This window comes from Hevea brasiliensis, chromosome 6, assembly GCF_030052815.1.
Source record: "Hevea brasiliensis isolate MT/VB/25A 57/8 chromosome 6, ASM3005281v1, whole genome shotgun sequence".
Taxonomy (NCBI): domain Eukaryota; kingdom Viridiplantae; phylum Streptophyta; class Magnoliopsida; order Malpighiales; family Euphorbiaceae; genus Hevea; species Hevea brasiliensis.
Genome location: NC_079498.1, coordinates 27026979 through 27049145, shown reverse-complemented (window position 1 = coordinate 27049145; position 22167 = coordinate 27026979). Strand labels below are relative to the sequence as shown.

Below are 22167 nucleotides of genomic sequence, written 5' to 3'. Positions count from 1 at the left end.
AAAGTGAATCCAACAAAATTAATTAACTAATTAAACAATTAATCAAATAGTTATGCTCTAAAGCAAATCAGGAAGAAGCAGTTTGATTTTGCTCCAATTTCAAGTTCATTTCCCTCACCTTTATATGTCATACATGTTCTATAATCATATCTCATATGATAACAGTAATTCATAATTGAATAATAATGCACATAGCCGTCCAAGTGAGGGAAATGAACTTGAAAACAATGTCACTATCTAAATATAATTTCATTCAGGTCGGTCCAATATATCTAAAGTCAACTCCATTTTTGTTCATTTATCCATCACCGTATATGATCATATATTGCTAAGTAATTCTCCCATCACCAGCACACAGATGATGATTCATAAGCTTTTTCTTGTATATCTTCAACTTGTTATTTCCCTCTCTTTAAACCTCCAATTCATGCATGCCCATTCTTCAGAAAATGACGCTGATCAGTTTGCGTTGCTCAAATTCAAAGCAGGGATATCTAATGATCCATATCAAATCTTCAACTCATGGAATGATTCTCTCCCTTTTTGCCAATGGTCAGGAATCACTTGCAGTCGTCGGCACCAGAGAGTAACATCAATGGTGTTAGAAGGCCAAAATTTGATTGGATCCATATCACCATTTATTACCAATTTGAGTTTTTTGAGAACCTTTGATCTGCAAAACAACAGCTTCAATGGCCAAATCCCACGGGAAGTCGGCAATTTGTTTCGATTGGAACAATTATATCTAAACAACAACACAATTGAAGGTGAAATTCCAATCAACTTGACCCGTTGTCGCCGTCTCAAGATAATCCAATTGCAATTTAATAATCTAAATGGAAAAATCCCTTCAGAGCTTGGTTATTTAGCAATGCTTAAAGACCTTCGCTTGAGTGTAAACAATCTGAATGGAAAAATTCCACCTTCCCTTGGCAACCTTTCAACGCTTATTATCCTTTCTGCAGCAGATATGGAATTGGAGGGAAATATTCCAATTGAATTGGGCCGATTACAAGCCTAACATTTTTCAGTTTCCATGTCAATAATCTATCTGGTATATTCCCCTTATCCATTTGCAATATTTCATCTCTTGAAACGATCTCAATTGCGCAAAACAAGTTTAGTGGTAGCCTACCAACCAACATAGGGATTAGTCTCCAAAATTTCCAGTATCTTCTTATAGGATACAATTTCTTTTCTGGGTCAATTACAAATTCCTTTTGCAATGCATCTCAATTAGTAAGTCTTGGTTTTTCCACTGACAATTTTGTAAGGCAAGTCCCGAATTGTCTAGGAAATTTAAGAAGTCTTTGGTACCTATATGTTGAGCGGAATAATCTAGGATATAATTCCACTAATGATATGACCTTTGTAACATCGTTGAAAATTTGTAGCAATTTGAACATTCTATCTCTTAGTTCAAACAATTAATTTTGGAGGTGTTTTGCCCAACTCTGTAGGAAATAGATTGTCAGGTCAGATACTATCCTCTATAGGCAATCTCACACAATTGTCTATACTTTCAATTTCACAAAAGAGTATAATAAATTGCCAATATTTGCAGTATTTGGATATTTCAGGAAATAACCTCAATGGATCTATACCCAAGGAGGTTCTTCGTCTTCCTTCCTTATCTCAATACTTGAACTGATCTCAGAATTCACTAACTGGCAACCTTCCAGCAGAAGTGGGAAAGCTAACAAATATAAATGCACTGGATGTCTCAGGAAACATGCTTTCCGGAGAAATTCCTGGAACCATTGGGTCTGTTAGTAGTATGCCCTAGCGCATATCATTTAGTATGTATCTTGTACATATTTTATTAATAAAAGGCAATTTCACTTTTCCGTTTACATAATGTATTTATGTGTAATAGAAATGGTTCATTGATATTTTGTTAGAAATTCTATTTTTAAGTTGTTAAGAATATGAGTGACAGTATTTCTAGCACAAAGTATTATAAATTGATTCACAATCGAGGATACTTCACAATAAGGACATGACTTATCCAGAAAGATTGTAATCATGTTTATTCCCAAGGTATTTATATGAGATATAAATAAGATGGAATGGTGAGTCTCATGCCATATAATAAACATGATAGACACTTATATATGATAAGTAGGCCGAACCAGTGACGCATATGACAAGCATATGGAGTTTACTCTTGTCAATGCATTGTCATATATCATATCAGTGCATATAATCTTTAGACCTGAGATAACAGAGTTATCTTGTATATAGGTGGTTTGAGTTTGATACTGCTTTTATACTTGTACTGTGTATGGGTATATGGGCATGTGTTGGCTCCTACTAGTTATATATGGAGGTAGGTGTTGATCAAGATGGAATCTGTTACCCTAAGTGAATAGGGATAAAGTCCTATATTCATTTAATTGTTCTCGATGTTTCAAGTTCTTGGCCAGGACAGACAGATTTAGTCAGTAAAGAGTTTCCGACAAGAAAATCTAATTAATCAAGAACTGGAATTAAAAGAGAACATAATATTCATAGCAAATGGGGTTTGACATAAACCATGACTCCAGCTCAAATTGGGATTTTATAACAGAGAGATTCTAGTGCATGGTAACATATGATTAAAGGTTCATTTAAAGGTATTCCTTATTACTGATTGGGTGGCCATGGCATGCTATGCTAGGTGTTAACCATGGTCTATGAGATGCTTAAAATGATTTAGAGAAATCATTTATGGTAAGAAAGAGTTCTGATGATATTAAGAGTTAATATCATATCTCATTGCCAATTAGTGATGAGCCTAGTAAGTCACACACATACACAAGATAATCACCAAGTAAAATGTGATTTAATTGATTAATTAAAGAGTTTAATTAATTAATTAAGTAGGTTTGGTTTGTAATAAGATTGTAAAGTCCCTAGCATGACTTGAAACCAAATCTAGGTTATTAGATGTATATTACAAGTTAAATTTATATTTAAAGTGTTTAAGTATAAATTTAATTATGAGAAATTAATTAATAGAGATTAATTAATTAATTAATTTATATTTGATATAAATTGATTAGAAGAGGAGAAATAATGATTTTGGGTTGAGAACTCAAAATTAAAACATAAGGGTAATTTGGTCATTTCACAGGGTGACATGTGGCACCATGAGATAGTGACACATGGCACCATATAAGCTTGTCATTTGTCTTCCAATCATGTAAGATGATCAAAGTCAAGATTAAGTCTAGTTTTGACACTTGGCTTAATGTGATTAAGTCAATTAAAATTAAGATGCAATATGGTGATGACATGTGGCAAGGGTTTTAAGTGATGACCTAATTATAAAAGGGAAAAGAAAGAAAAAAAAAAAAAACACACTCTTCTTTGTCTCAAAGGTGCCGCCACCTTGAGCTCTCCCTCTCCTCTTCTTCTTTTCTCATTAATTCAAAGAGAATTGCCCAAATTCCTTTGAATTAAAATTGCTAGAAATTGTTTCTAGTGTCCTATACACATCTACAACCTCTCTAAAGGCAAAAAACCTAAATTATAATTGGTTGGCAATGCTTGAGAAGCTGATTTAGGGGCTGCCCATTGGTGATCTTGGTGTGGACAAGCTAGAGGGACAACATTTGGGGTCCTAGGTGCTTTTTAAAGGTGCCAATTACATCAATAGTGCATCATAAGGTTAGTGCACATTTTTTTCTCTCAAACTAGGGTTCAATTGAATTAATTTGTTAATTCAAAAATCTTAAATGGCAAACATTGATCCTAATACATATTAAAAGTGTTTTAATATGTAATTGAGCATTGAAATTAATTAGGCATATAATGGATGTGGCATGATGCATGAAACCCTAGAAGAAATTTTTGAAATTCAATACTCTAATCTAACAATTTACATGCTTTCGCTCCTTCAATTGGTATCAGAGCCACTATATTTGCCATTTAGATTGTTTAATATGAGATTTAATTGTGTGATTTGATCAAGTTTTGAATGATTCATTGCTGGTTGCATTCAATCAAGAGGTGGCGGCATGTTTTTGTGCTCATATGGTGCACATGGTTTGAGCACCTCCATGGTGCACATGGTATTGGACTTCAAATGTACAATTGTTGTATATTTTTAAGGTCCATAACTAATTAAATTATTTAATTAAGAATTATAATCACACAATTAAATTTTGAAAATTGTTTTCAAGGTATTAAATTTGGATAGAGTTTCTAAATTTAATTTGTTTGAATGAGATTCAAATCTGAATTTTTTAGTTGAATATGAGATGTTCAATTTAATTTCTTAGGATGTATATTTTATTTAGTTGTTAAATTTTAATATGCATGATGGATGATCATGGACAATAAAAGACCAATGTGATTGGATTTATTTCTTTTATTTTTCTTTGGGTTGTCAATTAATTAATTTATTTTGGTGGCATGTATTATAAGTGTTGTAATAATTTTGGATTGTAATTTCATTTATTTGAGGACTTTAAAGTCCATATTCTTATAAATTCACCTTGGTATGCTAAGGATTACAATGTAATTGGATTGCAAGAAAATCAAGGAGGTCAAGAACATTGGTGGGACCAGTGGGAGGAATTCAAGATCAAGTGTTGATTATGTACTCATTCAGCAACTCTTGTAATATGAATGAATGAAATACACCTAGGAATGCCCTGATTCAATTCTTGGTGGCTCAGAATTGAATCCCTTAGAAAGTTCATGATCATACCATATATATGTTTATCCATGTATGCATAAGATGTATGGGAATGTATGCAAGTGTATGATATATGCATGCTAATTGGATAATGTGCAAAGTGAGACCATAATAGTAATTAAGCCGACCACTAAATCTTCCAAACAAATGATTAAGTTGGAAATGGTATAATTAAGGTAATTATATCATGGGCCCTCCATTGAGGCAATTATTTTAAGAAAATTTAAATACTTACATATGATGCAATTAATTTAAGAGATTTTCTTAAGAATAATTGTTAAGCATGAGATGTTGTAAATATATAAATGGTTTGGTGGCTAATAATGGATGTGCTTGAGGACATTAAAATTATTTACATGTTTACTGGCTCAATGGGATCAACTTAACTAATGCAAGATAAGCCAATAATGGATGTGCCTGAGATTTTGAGCATTAGGAGTTAGGTAAATGATTGAACCTCACATGAGATGTGATGGGCAAGGAGTTGCTCACTTACAGTTTATTGTAATTCCAATAATGGATGTGCCTGAGGATGATCAATAAGACTATAAGAATTCAATATCCAACTAGAAATCCATCCAACTAGGATTTCTGTTTCCTACTTTGGATGTGTAGGATTCGCTAAGTTAGTGAGAGGACCAATTTGACTAAAAGATCATAATCATTTTGGTTAATTGCATGATACATTTACTAATTAATCTAGTTATTTTCTGCAGTTATTCTTCTGATAATAATGAGCACACAACAACTACCATCATCCAATATCCTAGCGAGCATACTTGATCACAATAGGTTGACAGGACCTAATCTTTCTGATTAGCTAAGAAATTTAAAACTTGTCCTGCACTTAGAACGTATTGGATATGTTCTAGACTCAAAGGTTCCTGGTCCCTTACCTCCAGAGGCCATTCAAGAGGAACATGACACTTTGGACAAGTGGAAAGAGCATGATATGAGAGCCAAGTATTACATGCTTGCTTTTATGAGTAATGAGTTGCAGAAGCAATATGAAAATATGCAATATGCAAATGAGATCCTCCTTCACCTGCAAGAGTTGTATGGTGAGCATAGCAGGAATGCTAGGTATGAGATATCTAGGCAGCTATTTCGAATGAGGATGTCTGAGGGCAGAATGTAGGAGATCATGTCCACAAGATGATTCGGCTTATTGAGCAGCTGGAACATCTTGACTCTCACATGGATTTCCAACTGCAAACGGATTTGATCCTTCAGTCCCTACTTGAGTCATTTGGGAATCTTGTGACAAATTGTCATATGACTAAGCAGGAATACACCTTGGCTGGTTTACTTAATATGCTGGTTATTGCCCAAAAAGAATATGTCAGGCAATAAAGGAAAAGAGGTAGCTTTGATTGCATCTTCTTCTGCTGAAAAGTCCAACAAGAAGAAGGGCAATAAGAAAAAGAAACCTCAAGTTCCAGGGTCTTCCAAGAAGATAGCCAAACAGAAAACAAAGACCAAAGCTAACAAAGGCAAGGGAAAGTGTTTCCACTGTTAGAAGGATGGGAACTGGAATAGGAACTGCCCAGAGTATAGCAAGTAGTAGCAGCTTGCAGTAACAAGATATTAGACTCCGGGTTGGCAATGGCTCAACTGTTGAAGCTTTAGCCATAGGATCTAAATCTTTATACATGTGTGGACATGTTTTGTATTTAAATAAGGTTTTGCATGTACCTGACGCTTTTAAGAACATCATATCTATATCTCGTTTGACTAGAGATAGTTATGAATTTCAGTTCATAAATGATGTTTGCAATATTTATTTTAGAAATAAATATGTTGGTTCGGGTTATATGCATGATGGACTTTATTATTTAGATAATAATGTTAAATACAAATCTAATGCACGCAATCTAAATGAATATAATGCCATGATGAAAATCAACTCAAGTTCAAAATATATTTGGCACTTAAGATTAGGTCATGTTGCAGAAGATAGGATTACAAAGCTGGAGAAAATGGGGATTTTATCCTCATTAGGTTCTGAACCTACTCCAATTTATGAATTCTGCCTTCAGGGTAAAATGACTAGATCACCCTTTATTGGACAAGGACTAAGAGCTAAAAATATTTTGGAGCTAATACATAGTGATGTATGTGGTCCATTTAAGGAAATGGCTAGAGGCGGTTTTCATTACTTTATTACCTTTACTGATGATAAATCAAGGTTTGGGTATTTGTATTTGATGAAATACAAACATGAATCCTTTGAAAGGTTCAAAGAATTTAAATCTGAAGTAGAAAATCAAACAGGAAAAAGTATTAAAACTCTTCGATCAGATCGTGGAGGTGAATACTTAAGTACTAAATTTGATGAATACTTGAAAGAACACGGCATTGCTTCCCAGCTGACTCCTCCAGGAACGCCACAGCTGAATGGTGTATCTGAAAGGAGAAATAGTACCCTATTAGATATGGTACGCAGTATGATGAGCTATACCGATATGCCAATCTCCTTTTGGGGATTTGCATTAGAATCAGCTTTGCATATTCTGAATAGGATTCCATCAAAATCAGTTTCTTCCACACCTTATGAGATATGGCATGGAAGAAAACCAAGTCTTAAGCATGTTAAGATTTGGGGTTGTCTAGCTTATATCAAAAAGCTGAACATTGATAAATTGAAAATCAAATCAGAAAAAGGTCGATTTGTTGGATATCCAAAAGAGAGTTTTTGATATTATTTTTATTTGCCTACGTTACAAAAGGTTGTGGTAAGTAGAGATGCCACATTTCTTGAACAACAGTTTATTCAAGAAGGAGGCAAAGAAAGGCAAATAGAGTTAGAATTGGAGAATTCTGACCAATCAACAGATCAAATGGATATAGATCCGTCTAGTCAACCTACACCTATTGATGAGACATATACAGTAATTCCTCACAGATCAACCAGGATATCTCACCCACCAGTGAGATATAGTTTCGTTCATGAAGATGAACAAGAGTTGTTTACTCATGAAAAAGTATATCATGGAGAAGATCCACTTATCTATGAAGAAGCTATATCAGATATAGACTCTTCAAATTGGATTGATGCTATGAAATCAGAAATTGACTCCATGTATAAGAATCAAGTTTGGGATCTTGTTGACCCACCTGAAGGTATTGTACCCATAGGGAATAAATGGGTTTTCAAGAAGAAAATTGGTTCTGATAGAAAGGTAGAGACCTATAAAGCAAGGCTAGTAGCGAAAGGGTTTCGCCAAAGGCAAGGAATCAACTATGAGGAGGCTTTCTCGCCTGTTGCCATGCTTAAATCAATTAGGATTCTATTAGCTATAGCTGCATACTTTGATTATGAGATTTAGCAAATGGATGCCAAAACAGCTTTTCTCAATGGATATATTGAAGAAAACATTTTCATGGAACAACCTAGGGGTTTTGAATCCCAAGATGGTTCCAAAGTATGCAAGCTAAAGCGATCCATTTATGGGTTGAAACAAGCTTTGAGGAGTTGGAACATCTGTTTTGATGAAGCCATTAAGTCATTTGGTTTTATCAAAAATGAGGATGAGCCATGTGTATATAAGAAGGTTAGTGATAGTGCTGTCACTTTCCTTATCTTATATGTGGATGACATTCTGTTGATGGGTAATGACATAGGTATGTTGACAGCTATAAAGGTATGGTTGTCAAATACATTCTTCATTAAAGACTTAGGGGAGGCAACCTATATTTTTGGAATTCGTATCTATAGAGATAGAGCGAAAAGAATAATTAGTTTATCCCAAAGTCTATACTTGGAAAAGGTGTTAAAGAGGTTTAACATGCTTGATTCCAACAGAGGATTGTTACCAGTGAGACATGGTATCCACCTTTCTAAAGAGATGTCTCCAAAGACACCTGAAGAAAGAGATAAAATGGCCAAGATTCCATATGCTTCGGCTATTGGAAGTTTGATGTATGCAATGTTGTGTACTAGGCCAGATATCACATATGTTGTTAGTTTAACTAGCAGGTTTCAATCCAATCCAGGTTTGGAACACTGGATAGTTGTCAAGAACATCCTTAATTACTTGAGAAGAACTAAGGATTTATTCTTGATTTATGGAGGTGGTGACTTGCAATTGGATGGTTATACTGATTCTAATTTTCAATCAGATATCGATGATAGAAAGTCTACCTCTGGGTTTGTGTTCATTTGTAATAGAGGTGCAGTCAGTTGGAAGAATTCCAAATAGAGTACAACTGCTGATTCCACTACAGAGGCCGAGTACATTGCTACATTAGATGCTGCAAAAGAAGTTGTTTGGATAAGGAACCCCGGTCTCACCAGAAATCCAAAAACATAGAAAGGTACTACCACATTATCAGAGATATAGTTGGGCAAGGTGATGTAGCCATGCAGAAAATAGCATCAGCTGAAAATCCAGATGATCCATTCACTAAGCCTATGTCACAAGCTTAGTTAGACCGACATCTTGAGAAGATAGGTCTAAGATATTGTAATGAACGGCTCTAGTGCTAGTGGAAGATTGTTAGTAGTATGCCCTAGAGCATATCATTTAATATGTATCTTGTACATATTTTATTAATAAAAGGTAATTTCACTTTTCCGTTTACATAATATATTTATGTGTAATAGAAAAAGTCCATTAATATTTTGTTAGAAATTCTATTCTTAAGTTATTAAGACTATGAGTGACAGTATTTCTAGCACAAAGTATCATAAATTGGTTCACAATCAAGGATACTTCACAATAAGGACATGACTTATCCAGAAAGATTGTAATCATGTTTGTTCCCAAGGTATTTATATGAGATATAAATAAGATGGAATGGTGAGTCTCATGCCATATAACAAATATGATAAGCACTTATACATGATAAGTAGGCCGAACCAGTGACGCATATAACAAGCACATAGAGTTTACTCTTGTCAATGCATTGTCATATATCATATCAATGCATATAATCTTTAAGCCTGAGATAACACAGTTATCTTGTATATAGGTGGTTTGAGTTTGATACTGCTTTCATACTTGTACTGTGTATGGGTATATGGGCATGTGTTGGCTCCTACTAGTTATATATGGAGGTAGGTGTTGATCAAGATGGAATCTGTTACCCTAAGTGAATAGGGATAAAGTCCTATGTTCATTTAATTGTTCTTGATGTTTCAAGTTCTTGGCCAGGACAGACAGATTTAGTCAGTAAAGAGTTTCTGACAAAAAAATCTAATTAATCAAGAATTGGAATTAAAAGAGAATATAATATTCATAGCAATGGGGTTTGACATAAACCATGACTCCAGCTCGAATTGGAATTTTATAACAGAGAGATTCTAGTGCATGGTAACATATGATTAAAGGTTCATTTAAAGGTATTCCTTATTACTGATTGGGTGGCCATGGCATGCTATGCTAGGTGTTAACCATGGTCTATGAGATGCCTAAAATGATTTAGAGAAATCATTTATGGTAAGAAAGAGTTCTGATGATATTAAGAGTTAATATCATATCTCATTGCCAATTAGTGATGAGCCTAGTAAGTCACACACATACACAAGATAATCACCAAGTACAATGTGATTTAATTGATTAATTAAAGAGTTTAATTAATTAATTAACTAGGTTTGGTTTGCAATAAGATTGCAAAGTCCCTAGCATGACTTGAAACCAAATCTAGGCTATTGGATGTATAGTACAAGTTAAATTTATATTTAAAGTGTTTAAGTATGAATTTAATTATGAGAAATTAATTAACAGAGATTAATTAATTAATTTATATTTGATATAAATTGATTAGAAGAGGAGAAATAATGATTTTGGGTTGAAAACTCAAAATTAAAACATAAGGGTAATTTGGTCATTTCACAAGGTGACATGTGGCACCATGAGATGGTGACACATGGCACCATATAAGCTTGCCATTTGTCTTCCAATCATGTAAGATGATCAAAGTCAAGATTAAGTCTAGCTTTGACACTTGGCTTAATGTGATTAAGTCAATTAAAATTAAGATGCAATATAGTGATGACATGTGGCAAGGGTTTTAAGTAATGACCTAATTATAAAAGGGAAAAGAAAGAAAAATAAAACACACTCTTCTTTATCTCAAAGGTGCTGCCACCTTGAGCTCTCCCTTTCTTTTTCTTCTTTTCTCATCAATTCAAAGAGAATTGCCCAAATTCCTTTGAATTAAAATTGCTAGAAATTGTTTCTAGTGTTCTATACACATCTACAACCTCTCTAAAGGCAAAAACCTAAATTATAATTAGTTGGTAAGGCTTGAGAAGCTGATTTAAGGGCTGCCCATTGGTGATCTTGGTGTGAAAAAGTTAGAGGGACAACATTTGGGGTCCTAGGTGCTTCATAAAGGTGCCAATTACATCAATAGTGCATCATAAGGTTGGTGCACATTTTCTTCTTTCAAACTAGGGTTCAATTGAATTAATTTGTTAATTCAAAAATCTTAAATGGCAAACATAGATCCTAATACATATTAAAAGTGTTTTAATATGCAATTGAGCATTGAAATTAATTAGGCACATAATGGATGTGGCATGATGCATGAAACCCTAGAAGAAATTTTTGAAATTCAATGCTCTAATCTAACAATTTACATGCTTCTGCTCCTTCAGGGTCTTGCTCAAGTTTGGAAATTCTCTTTATGCAAGGAAATTTTTTTCAAGGAATCATTCCTTCATCTATGGCTTCCTTGAAGGGTCTCCAAGTATTAGATCTTTCGAGGAACAACCTCACAGGACAAATTCCAAAAGAACTTCAAAGTTTACGGTGTATATTATATTTAAATCTCTCTTTTAATAATCTTGTGGGTGAGATTCCAACCGAAGGGGTTTTCAAAATGCAAGCGCTATTTCATTGATAGGTAATAATAAGCTTTGTGGAGGTGTGCCATAACTCCATCTACCAAAATGCCCTACCAATGCAATGAAGAAAGGAAAGTCCATTGCTATTAAGTTAGTAATCATAATTCCTTGTTTGATTCTCTGTGTCTTGTTGATGTTCTCCTTCCTTCATGTGTATCCAAAGAGAGTATCAAAAAGGAGATTGTCTACTGCACCTAAAGAAATGTATCAGCTTGTTAAGATATCTTATAGGGATCTTTATGATGCAACTAGTGGATTCTCTGCTAACAACCTTTGGATCTTATAGCTTTGGTTCTGTGTATAAAGGATTTTTCAATCAAATGGAATGACCAGTGGCTATTAAGGTCCTCAAACTTGGAACAAAAGGTGCCTCAAAAGGCTTTATGGCTAAGTGCAAGGTGTTAAGGACATTGCAGCATCGAAATCTTGTTAAGTTGCTTACATATTGCTCTAGTATTGATTACAAACAGAATGAATTCAAAGCTCTAGCTTGTGAATTAATGGGTAATGGAAGACTGGAGAAGTGGTTGCATCATGATATCCACAACTATAATCAGTCAAGAAATTTGGATATTCTTCAAAGACTGAATATTGCAATTGATGTGGCAACTGCATTGCATTCCTTTCATGACCTTTGTGAAATTCTAGTCATTCATTGTGACTTCAAGCCCAACAATGTTCTTCTCGATGATGACATGGTTGCACATGTTAGTGATTTTGGCTTGGCTAAACTCTTCTTATAGACCAATGATGCATCTCAAACTCAAACCAACTTAATTGGAATAAAAGGAACTATTGGGTATGCTCCTCCAGGAACATCTAATCTAGTTATATATTTTAGTTAATGATAACAAAAAGTAAACTTCTTTTTTTCAAAAAATTATAATCCATTTTTTTTTTAATTTTGTAAATTACATATACAGCCACCAATATCTATCAATTGATAGTAGGGGGAGCATTCGGTCGATTCGATTCCGAACCAAACCGAACTCCAAAAACTGAAAAACTGAATCACTTAAAAAAGTAAATTGAACCAAACCAATTATTTAAGAATAACCGAACTGAACCAAACTGAAAAATAACTGTTCGGTTCGATTCCGTTGCATTAAATCGAAAATATTTTTAGTTAATTTCTATTCTTTGAGCTGGGCTTGAATGGATTATTGGACTGGATAAGGGCCTTGAAACTTATGCATCTTGGGCTGAAAAATTACTTGGGTCATTTTACTATTCGGTTTAATCGATTTTATCGATTTTAACCGATAAAAAATCAAATCGAATCGAAAATCGAATATACTAAAAGTTTTAAATTGAACCGCACTGATAGAATTAAAAAACTGAACCGATGGAACCGAAATGGCTCGGTTCGGTTTGGTTTTTCAATTCACACCGAAAACTGCTCAGGCCTAATTGATACTCCATTGAGTGTCAGGACATTGATTTCCAACTTTAATGCTTGATACATTAACTAAATACATTCTATAAATTGTAGAATATGTAATGGGCAGCACTGCATCAAAAGAGGGAGATGTGTATAGTTTTGAGATCCTCGTATTGGAGATGTTCTCAGGAAAAAGGCCAACAGATAAAATATTTGAAGATCGTTTAACTCTTTACAACTTTATGAAGGATGCACTATTTAACACCCCAATTTTTGAAGAAATACTACATATGGTTATTACTTGAATGGAAATAAAATTTATAGAGTTTTGGGGAGAAAAATTTAATTTGAAGTTGGACTTGAAAGAAAAGTTATAGAAGTTTTGGGGTGGAAAATAAGATTTTTAGAAAGTTGAAGGACCAAAATTAAATTTGGTTTAAAAATTTGGACAGTAGGTTGAAACCCATGTGACTCTCCAGCAGGCTCTGTAAAAGAAAAAAAAAAGAAATGGGAAGAATAATCGGGGAAGAGGAGAGGAGGAAAATGAAAGGAAAAGAAAGAAAGAAGGGAAGAAAGAGAAGAAAAGAAGGGAAGAGGGAGATGGTGCTAGATTTTTTTTTAGTTTCTCTAGCAAGACATAACACCAACAAGGGAAAAGAAGGATTTTAGTCTAGGATACTAGAATTAAAAAGAGAGAAATGGAGAAGAAGATGAACAGCAGCAGAAACAGGGGATTCAGCAGGGGCAGCATGTTTCTCTTCCATTTAGGTAAGTTTTGTTCATAATTTACCATTAATTTTTGGATATGTTGAAGGCCTATATGTGTTAAAGTTATGGCTAAATTTTGGTAATTTTTCAATGGTTGGATTTGGAGAAATAAATTGTTGAACACAGGCTGTCTGTAATTGGAATAATGAATTTTGGCTACTGGAATTTGAGGAAAATAAATAGTTAGGTTGCTTAGAAAATTATGAAATTTGGTATAGATGATCTTTAGGATGTCCAGGCTATTGTGTTAAACTTTAGTGAATTTTAGACTTGTGGTTTATGAGACACAAATTATTTTGTATGAGTTGTCTGATTAAGAATGATTTCTAAAAATTCAGAATTTGAAGGGTTGGATGAATATGTTCATATATCATGATGTAGAGAAAATTTTATGATAAAATTTTATTAATACTATATATGGATGTCTTGAATATATGGTTAAAATTTAGGATTTATCTAACAGTTGGATCATAATATATAAATTTGAATGTAAAAGCTGCTAGATTGGGTATTAATGGTTGGGTTAAATTGAATACGATTTTGATGGAACTAAAATTTTTTTGAGATAGGATATGAAGTTGTTGAATTTTTATGTGATTGTGGAATATTTTTGAGAAAGAATTATATATGTTTAGATAAATTTTTGGTGTTATGGATACATTATGGGACATTTTTAATTGAGATTTGAGTAGGAAGTATTGGGATAATATTTATATGGAGATATGAATTGGGAATATAGATGAGTTGATATAATTTTTGAATGGTGGATTTGAGTTTGTGATAGGGAATTTAGTTTAATTTTAAGATAAAATGCTGTCGAATTTTCATTAGATATTTAATATGGAAAGTGAAGCTTATGGTTGATATTGTTAAATTGTTATGGTTTAGGAGGAGCTTTTGGATTATGATTTATATGGATGGAAAAGTGACATATGTGAGTTAGTATCTTGCAATACAGGTGAGTGGTATTTACAATATATAGCATGAATTTACTTTTTAATTGATTCTCGTTCCTTCAAAAGTTGTGATTTGCTTCTGATATCCATTGTTATATTTTGACTATTTGATTTCTCATTTTGATTTAATTTGATTCTATTATATAATTGCTTATTATTATTCAAATCTTATTTCATGCATATTAGCAAGTCTAGAAAGAGAGTTAAGAGATTATGAGAATGGAAATGGTAATGAGATTAGTAGCACATTATGGAGCGATAGTAGCAAAATTTAGCAAATATGATTTAATATTTTAGAATTGTAAGAAATATTATGAGATTGTGGATTAGCATGATGATTGCGTGATTATTTAGCTACTTTGAATAGTAATGAATTTTTATTTAGCACAATTATGTTATTGGAGATGGTGAATTTGATAGTCTATGATTTTGACAACTATGATATGACTTAGTATCACTATGAGATATTAAATTATATTTAGCATATTTGCTCCCACTAGAGGGATGCCAGTAGTTTAATTATTGCAGTAGGAAAGGGCTGCCCATAGAGAGATGGAGTCATCACTGTGAGGTTAACACAGTACGGATATGATTTTGATATCTATTTTGATACATTGGCATATCCTTGGATGTCAAGAGCCAATTATTGATATTTTTACATTATAAGGAATGATGGAATACTAGGAAGAATTTAAATTAAGATTGATATGGAGATCTTAGAAATTTTATAGCATGCATGGTGAAATTTTTTATCTACTTTATTCAGTTTGTTCTAAAAATTTTATTATTGAACTTATTCATTTGGCTTCTTATTTCCTAGTTTCATCTGTTGCATGATGTGTATTGTAAATGCCAACTCACTGAGCTTTTTCCCAGAAGCTCACTCCTCCCAACTCACCAGTTTTGCAAGTGATGTAAAGATGGATGTTGAGTATCAAATTTAATGGTTTTAGATACTCCAATTGGCTAAACACCACAGTTTTGGAAAGCAAAAGGAGAAATGATTGTCAGTGTGGATAAGGGTGTTACACACTACCAAAAGGACTTATACAAAGTACAGATCCAACCCTTCTCTCAAGAGGAATAGAAGAAACACCAACAACAAATGTTGAAAAAGATGTGCAGATAGAAATACATGTAGAAGCAGAGTCCAGTAATAATAGGAACTTGAGCCACACAAATATTAGTAAGGAGAAAGACTACTTGATTTCAATATTCAAAATTAGATTAGCATGCTCAACAGAATCACCCAAAGATAGAATGAGTATGAGGGATGTTGCTAAAGAATTGCATTTGATTAGAAGTACTTTTCTTGGCGTTCGGATATATGGATAAAAATAGGCAAGTAAAATGCAATCGACTAAAGTGTTTGTCATTTAAAATAACCAATAAAATTATTTTTGTGCTCTTACTTATAACTCTTTCTTAAAAAATAATATAATTGCCTCCCTTTAATGTACATAGCTGAAAATAATTCCAATAAATGACTACATTCAAAAAAAAAATTGTCATACGTTCTTGGTTAATTGGCATTTCTCCTCTATTTAGGGGCTTGTGGTCCATATTGGCTAATTTTACTTTTTTTTTTTTCCTTTGGTATCAGGAGAAAAGCATTTATTGAAGAAGTCAAATGGTGTTACACTCATTTCATATAGACATTTTAGGGTAGTTTTGCATATATTTTGCCTTTATATTTTAGTATATTTTATGTTTTTAGCTTTATTTTAGCTTATTTGTTAACTTTAGTTAATTTATATTTGATTTTTATAATTTTGTTTTGATTTTTATAATTTTGTTGTTTTTAATAGGTTTTTGTGGCAAATTGAAGGTCAGTGAGTGCATTAGGAAGTGATTTGAAGAAATTTGGAGCCCCTTAAGCATTGAGAAAAGTTGAAGAAATCAAGCCTTGGAAGATTAAGTTGGTCAAAATTTGCTTGAGATTTTGCTTATGATGTTGCTCAGGGTATATCATATTACTTAACTTTAACCCTAGGGCAAGCCGCAAGTCAAACACAGCTTAAATCCAACACATTCAAGTTTTCATCCACAAGCTTGCCAAGATTTACTTAGGGTCCTACTTAGGGTAAGCGGAAATGCTTAAGGTGCAACTCAGGTCATGCTGGAAGCCAACTCAGGTCATTCAAGTTTTCATCCACAAGCTTGCTGAGATTTGCTTAGGGCCCGGCTTGAGATCCTGCTTAGGGTAAGCGGCAATGCTTAAGGTGCAACTTAGGTCATGCTGGAAGCCAAATATAAGCAGAAAAACTCATTTTATACCAAACCTGTCAAGATTTGCTGAAGGTCTACTTAACCTTAAGCAGATAGTGCATGTAGAGGCCAAAAATTGCTAAAAATTTTGCTTAGGGTAAGCAATACCCTAAGTAGATGCCCAAAACATGGAAAACTCTGCTGACCTGGACATTTTAACACCTTATTTCCTATCTCCTCCTTGGCTCTTATCCATTTTTAGGGCAACTTTTGGGACCATATAAAAGCATCATTTTTTAATTTTTACCCTAAGAAGCAATAACAAGAAAGAAAGGAAAGAAAATCATAAAAAAATAGAAGGGAGGAGGATACCATCAATTCTGAAGAAAAGGAGCTGCTGCTACCATTTTCTAGAAGCTCTAGGAGTTTTGGGTTCTTCTACCTAGATTTTTCTATTTTTAGTCCCCTTATCATGTTTTTCTTTTTTTTTACTTTTCCATTAATTTCTCTTGTAAATGCAAATATGAGTGAGTAGAATCTTTAGATTTCAAAGTTGAAAAACATGTTTTAGATTAATTTGTGGATTTGGACTGGCTATTTTCATATTTTATATAAATATGAGTTTTAATTCTTTCCTTGTGTGCCTAATTTACTTGCCTAATGTTGGTACCCATTGGGTATTGTGTTAATCTTTGATTGAAGGACCGAAAGGTGAAGATCATTGATAGATAATAAAGGATTAAAACTTAAAATCACCTAGATTTAGAAATAAACTAGGGTTTTAAGAGGATTTAATGATTGGTTACAAAACTTAATGGTTTTTAAGTTAATCAAATATCGTACAAAAGTAGGTTTGGTTTTCTTAAAATACACTTTGATTTGCTTGAAAAAGATATCAAAGGAATCTAGGATCAATCACCTTTAAACTTTATTTTCCCTTAAAATTGGAATAACCAAGAAAAATTCCAATTAATTTATGCATGAACCCCCAACTCTGGAATCATTTTACTATTAATTAGCATTTAATTTCAATTGCCCATTATCAATTTAGTTCAATTGCATCTAGATTTAGAATTTATTTGCTTGCTCTTTACCTATTTTGTTTATATTTATCAATTTTACATTGCTCATTTACATTTACATGTTACTTTCATTGATCATTAGCCCAAATAATCACTTCATTCATAGTTTGGTACTCAAAAAGCAAATCCTTGTGGGAACGATACTTGACTTATCACTTTATTACCTGACACGACCTGTATATTTGCGGACACACGCATCAAGTTTTTGGCGCCGTGGCCTGGGATTTGATTTTTGTTTGATATTGAACGATTGTTTGTTTGGTTAATTTCGATATTTTATTTTTAATTTCTTTTATCATTTTACTTTGAGAATTTATTTATTTTGTTTTTCAGGTACTTTTATTTTATGAGAATGACAAAAAGTGAAGAAATCAATTTATTCTTTGATCCAGAAATAGAAAAGACAGCAAGAGATTTAAGAGCATAAGCTAAGAAGAGAAAAGCTAAATTTATAGCTCAACAACAACAAGAAAGAGCACAAGAGCAAGAGCAACCACAAGAAGAAATGGCCAACAACAATAACAACCATTTTGTGAAAGATCATACCTATCCTAATATTAGAGATTTCATGCCAAGTATCACATGACCAAGAGTAAAAGCTAATAATTTTGAATTGAAGACTGCACTATGTCAGATGGTACAACAATCGAAATTTGGGGGAAGTCCAAGTGAAAGCCCATATGTTCATCTAGCACACTTTCTTGAGATCAATGATATGTTAAAGATAAATTGAGTTTCTGATGATGCAATCCGACTTAAATTATCCCCTTTTTCTTTGAAGGATCGAGCTAGAGAGTCGTTATATTCTTTGCCACCGGGTTCTATCACAACATGGGATGAACTTTCTCAAGCATTTTTAACTCAATATTTTTTACCAAGCAAGACAGCTAAGCTGAGAAATGAGCTGACTTCTTTCAAACCAAGAGATGATGAGAGCTTGTATGAAGCATGGGAGAGGTACAAGGATTTGCAAAGGAGATGTCCACACCATGAGATTCCTAAGTGGATGCTTGTTCAACACTTTTACAATGGAGTTTCACCAGCTATTAGAAGTACAATTGATGCATCTTCTGGAGGTGATCTTATGGAGAAATCTGAAGATGAAGCATTTTATGCTCTAGATAAAATTGCTTATAACAACTATCAGTGGAGTTGTGAGAGGAATGAGATAAAAAAACTAGCTAGTATATTTGAGATTGGTACCATGAATATGATTAATGCTAAGTTTGATGCTTTGACAAGGAAGATGAATAAGCTAAGCATGAAAGTAGATTCTTCAGTTAGAGGTTCAAGTAATTCAGTAGATTTTGGAGCTATAAATATCAACTGTGCTACTAATTTTCCTGCATTTGGTCAAGACTTTTCAAGTGAATAAGTGGATTATGTGGGGAACTACAATCAAAGACTAGGTGGTAACCCATTTTCTACAACTTATGATCCAGCATGGAGAAACCACCCTAATTTTTCTTGGGGAGGTAGACAAGGACAACACTAAAAATTTCAGCAACCTTCTAGGTATCAACAATATTAGAATTTTCAGCAAAATAGAGGTCCTCCTCTTGGAATTCCTAAACCTCAAAATGCACTTGCTCCACTATAACCATAATAACCTCCACTATAACCACAATAAACTCCACCATAATAAGTACAACCAGACAAGATAGCTAGATTAGAAGCCATAATTTAGACTATACTAGCAAGCCATCAAAGTTAACAAGATATGATTTCTCAATTAGCAACTAAAGTGGATCAAATGGCAACACATAATAAGATGTTAGAAAATCAAATAACTCAACAGGCTAGCTCTTCAAATAGTAAAGCTTTTAGGAAGCTTCCTAACCAACCTGAGAATCCAAAGGAGTAGTATAATGCGATTACTTTAAGAAGTGGAAAGGTAATGGGGGAAGAACAGGAAATTGAAGTAAAGTTGAAAGAAAAGGAAGATGAGTGTGAGAGTGAATCCACTTCAACTAAAGCTAAAGCTAGTAAGGAAGCAAATGAAGAGAAAGAAGATAAAAAGAAAATAGAAGAGAAATATGTGCCTCCTGCGCTGTACAAGCTACCATTGCCCTTTCCTCAGAGGTTTTAGAAAGTAAAATTAGATAAGCAGTTTGGGGAATTCCTTGAAGTTTTGACAAAGTTGTATATTAACATTCCATTCACATATGTCATTTCTCAAATGCCTTCTTATGCTAAGTTTTTGAAGGAGATTCTATCAAATAAAAGAAGGTTAGAAGATTATGAAACTGTTGCACTTACTGAGGAGTTCAGTGCTATATTGCGGAATAAGCTCCCACCTAAGCTGAAAGATCCTAGAAGTTTTTCCATACCATGTCACATTGGAGAAATAAGTATTGAGAGAGCATTATGTGACTTGGGGTCTAGTCAACTTGATGCCACTTTCCATATGTGAGAAGTTAAAGGTTGGAGATCTAAAGCCCACAACTATTTCTTTATAGTTAGCTGACATATCTATAAAGTATCTAGTTGGGATTTTAGAGAATGTGCCATTAAAAGTTGGAAAGTTTTTAATTCCAGTGGATTTTATTGTACTAGAGATGGAGGAGGATGTAAGAACGCCCATCATACTTGGAAGGCCATTTTTAACCACTACAGGAGCTAATATAGATGTAAAGAATGGGAAATTGAAATTGACGGTGGGGGAAGAGGAAATAAAGTTTAATTTATTCCAACATATTAAAGAACCATCTGTGATGAATTCTTGTTTTAGGGTAGATATTATAGAGCATGATGCTAAAACTGAAGTTACTAAACTAGAGGAAAATCAAGCTATTCTTCTAATGCAATGTAATCAGCATAAAGTGGGAAAGAAAGAGTTAGCTTCACCATCTTATTTGATTAAAAATGAAGCTCCAAAAGTTAAGTTCAAGTGTCCACCTAAATCACTCAAAAGAGGAGATTCATCTAAAGTTTATAAGAATATTATTCAAGATATGGTTGGGATTCTGAACAAACCAACAGATATTTTCACATGCAATGGGAAAAAGTTAAAGCACAAATTCATTTCAACACCTATTGTGAAAGGAGGCAAAATTTTCCAATTCCAACCACCGTAAGCTTTGAAAAAAAGGGTCAAGCTAAAGACCTTAAAAAAGTGCTTCTTGAGAGGCAACCCAAGCATATCCTTTTACAGTTTATTGATTTTCTATTTCATTTCATTTTCGTTTTTACACTCATAAACTCAAAAGTGATATTTGTTTATCTTTTGTAGGTCATTCATGAAGATTGGGCAAATTGAGACTTATAGCAAAAAGGGAAGAATTGAGAGGGAGCAAGTATAAAGCAAATTCCTGCATTTATCTAGTCCCTATGAATAGTAACACTTTTAAACTTGTATTAACTTTTTGATATAGAAAATCTATTTGATAGCACATGTTTAAAGGTGTGTCTTGTGTAAATTTTGTGAAATGCAACTTGAATGAGAATCAATTTTGATATTTAGGACTGACGTGAGCTTTATTAAAGTACAAAAATAGTGTTTGTTGAGTCTTACCTTTTAGTGTTTCTATAGTTTTTATAGTTTGTTAGAATTTGCATAATTTTGTTTAAGTTACTATTCAATCTACTGTTCATGTCACTTAAAAAGTCAATTTCTATGTCTTTCTATAATTTTTAAGTGCTTAGAATTTGTCTGAAATGCTGTTGAAAATGTGTTTTGGGTATAAGCTTAGGAATAAGTCCATTTCATTAAGTTTGCAAGGGTAATCTACAATTGGTGCCTAATTTGAGCTATTTGTTTTTCAATTCCCACATGTTTTTATCATGGTTGATAAGTTTTTAACAAATGATGAGCTTAAATTCTTCAATTTCCTAGTGTTTATGTGTATTTGATAATTGCTGAGGGTTATGATAGCATTCTATAGCCTTTGGACTGTTTTTGGTAAGTGAAATCACAATTTTTTCCAAAACCTGCCAAAACTTACTGATGATATTGCTTACCCTAAGCTGTACCCTATGCAAATCCTGCTTAACCCTAAGCAAATTTGTGTAGATCCTAAGCATTAACCAAAATCTTTAGTTCAACAATTGCTACATGCTTAACCTAAGCAGCTACCCTATGCAAGTCATGCTTAACCTTAAGCAATTTTGTGCTTACCCCAAGCATTACCCTAAGTCATCAGTTGTTTGCCCTAAATTTTAAAATCCTAAGTTTCTGCCCCTTTATCCCATTTTCTTACCCGAAAAACCTGAGTCCACTACCACTCTACCCACCA

The 22167-nt window shown here is 33.3% G+C and overlaps 1 non-coding gene and 1 pseudogene across 1 annotated transcript; one reads left to right on the top strand and one right to left on the bottom strand.

Annotated features, from left to right (window-relative positions):
* Positions 1–358: 358 nt before the first annotated feature.
* LOC110635546 (probable LRR receptor-like serine/threonine-protein kinase At3g47570) lies at positions 359–13223 on the top strand (annotated as a pseudogene).
* Positions 13224–18821: 5598 nt separating this feature from the next.
* Positions 18822–18928, bottom strand: LOC131181055 (small nucleolar RNA R71). Its single transcript, XR_009149682.1, has one exon. It is a non-coding gene; the product is annotated as a small nucleolar RNA R71 (small nucleolar RNA).
* Positions 18929–22167: the final 3239 nt, after the last annotated feature.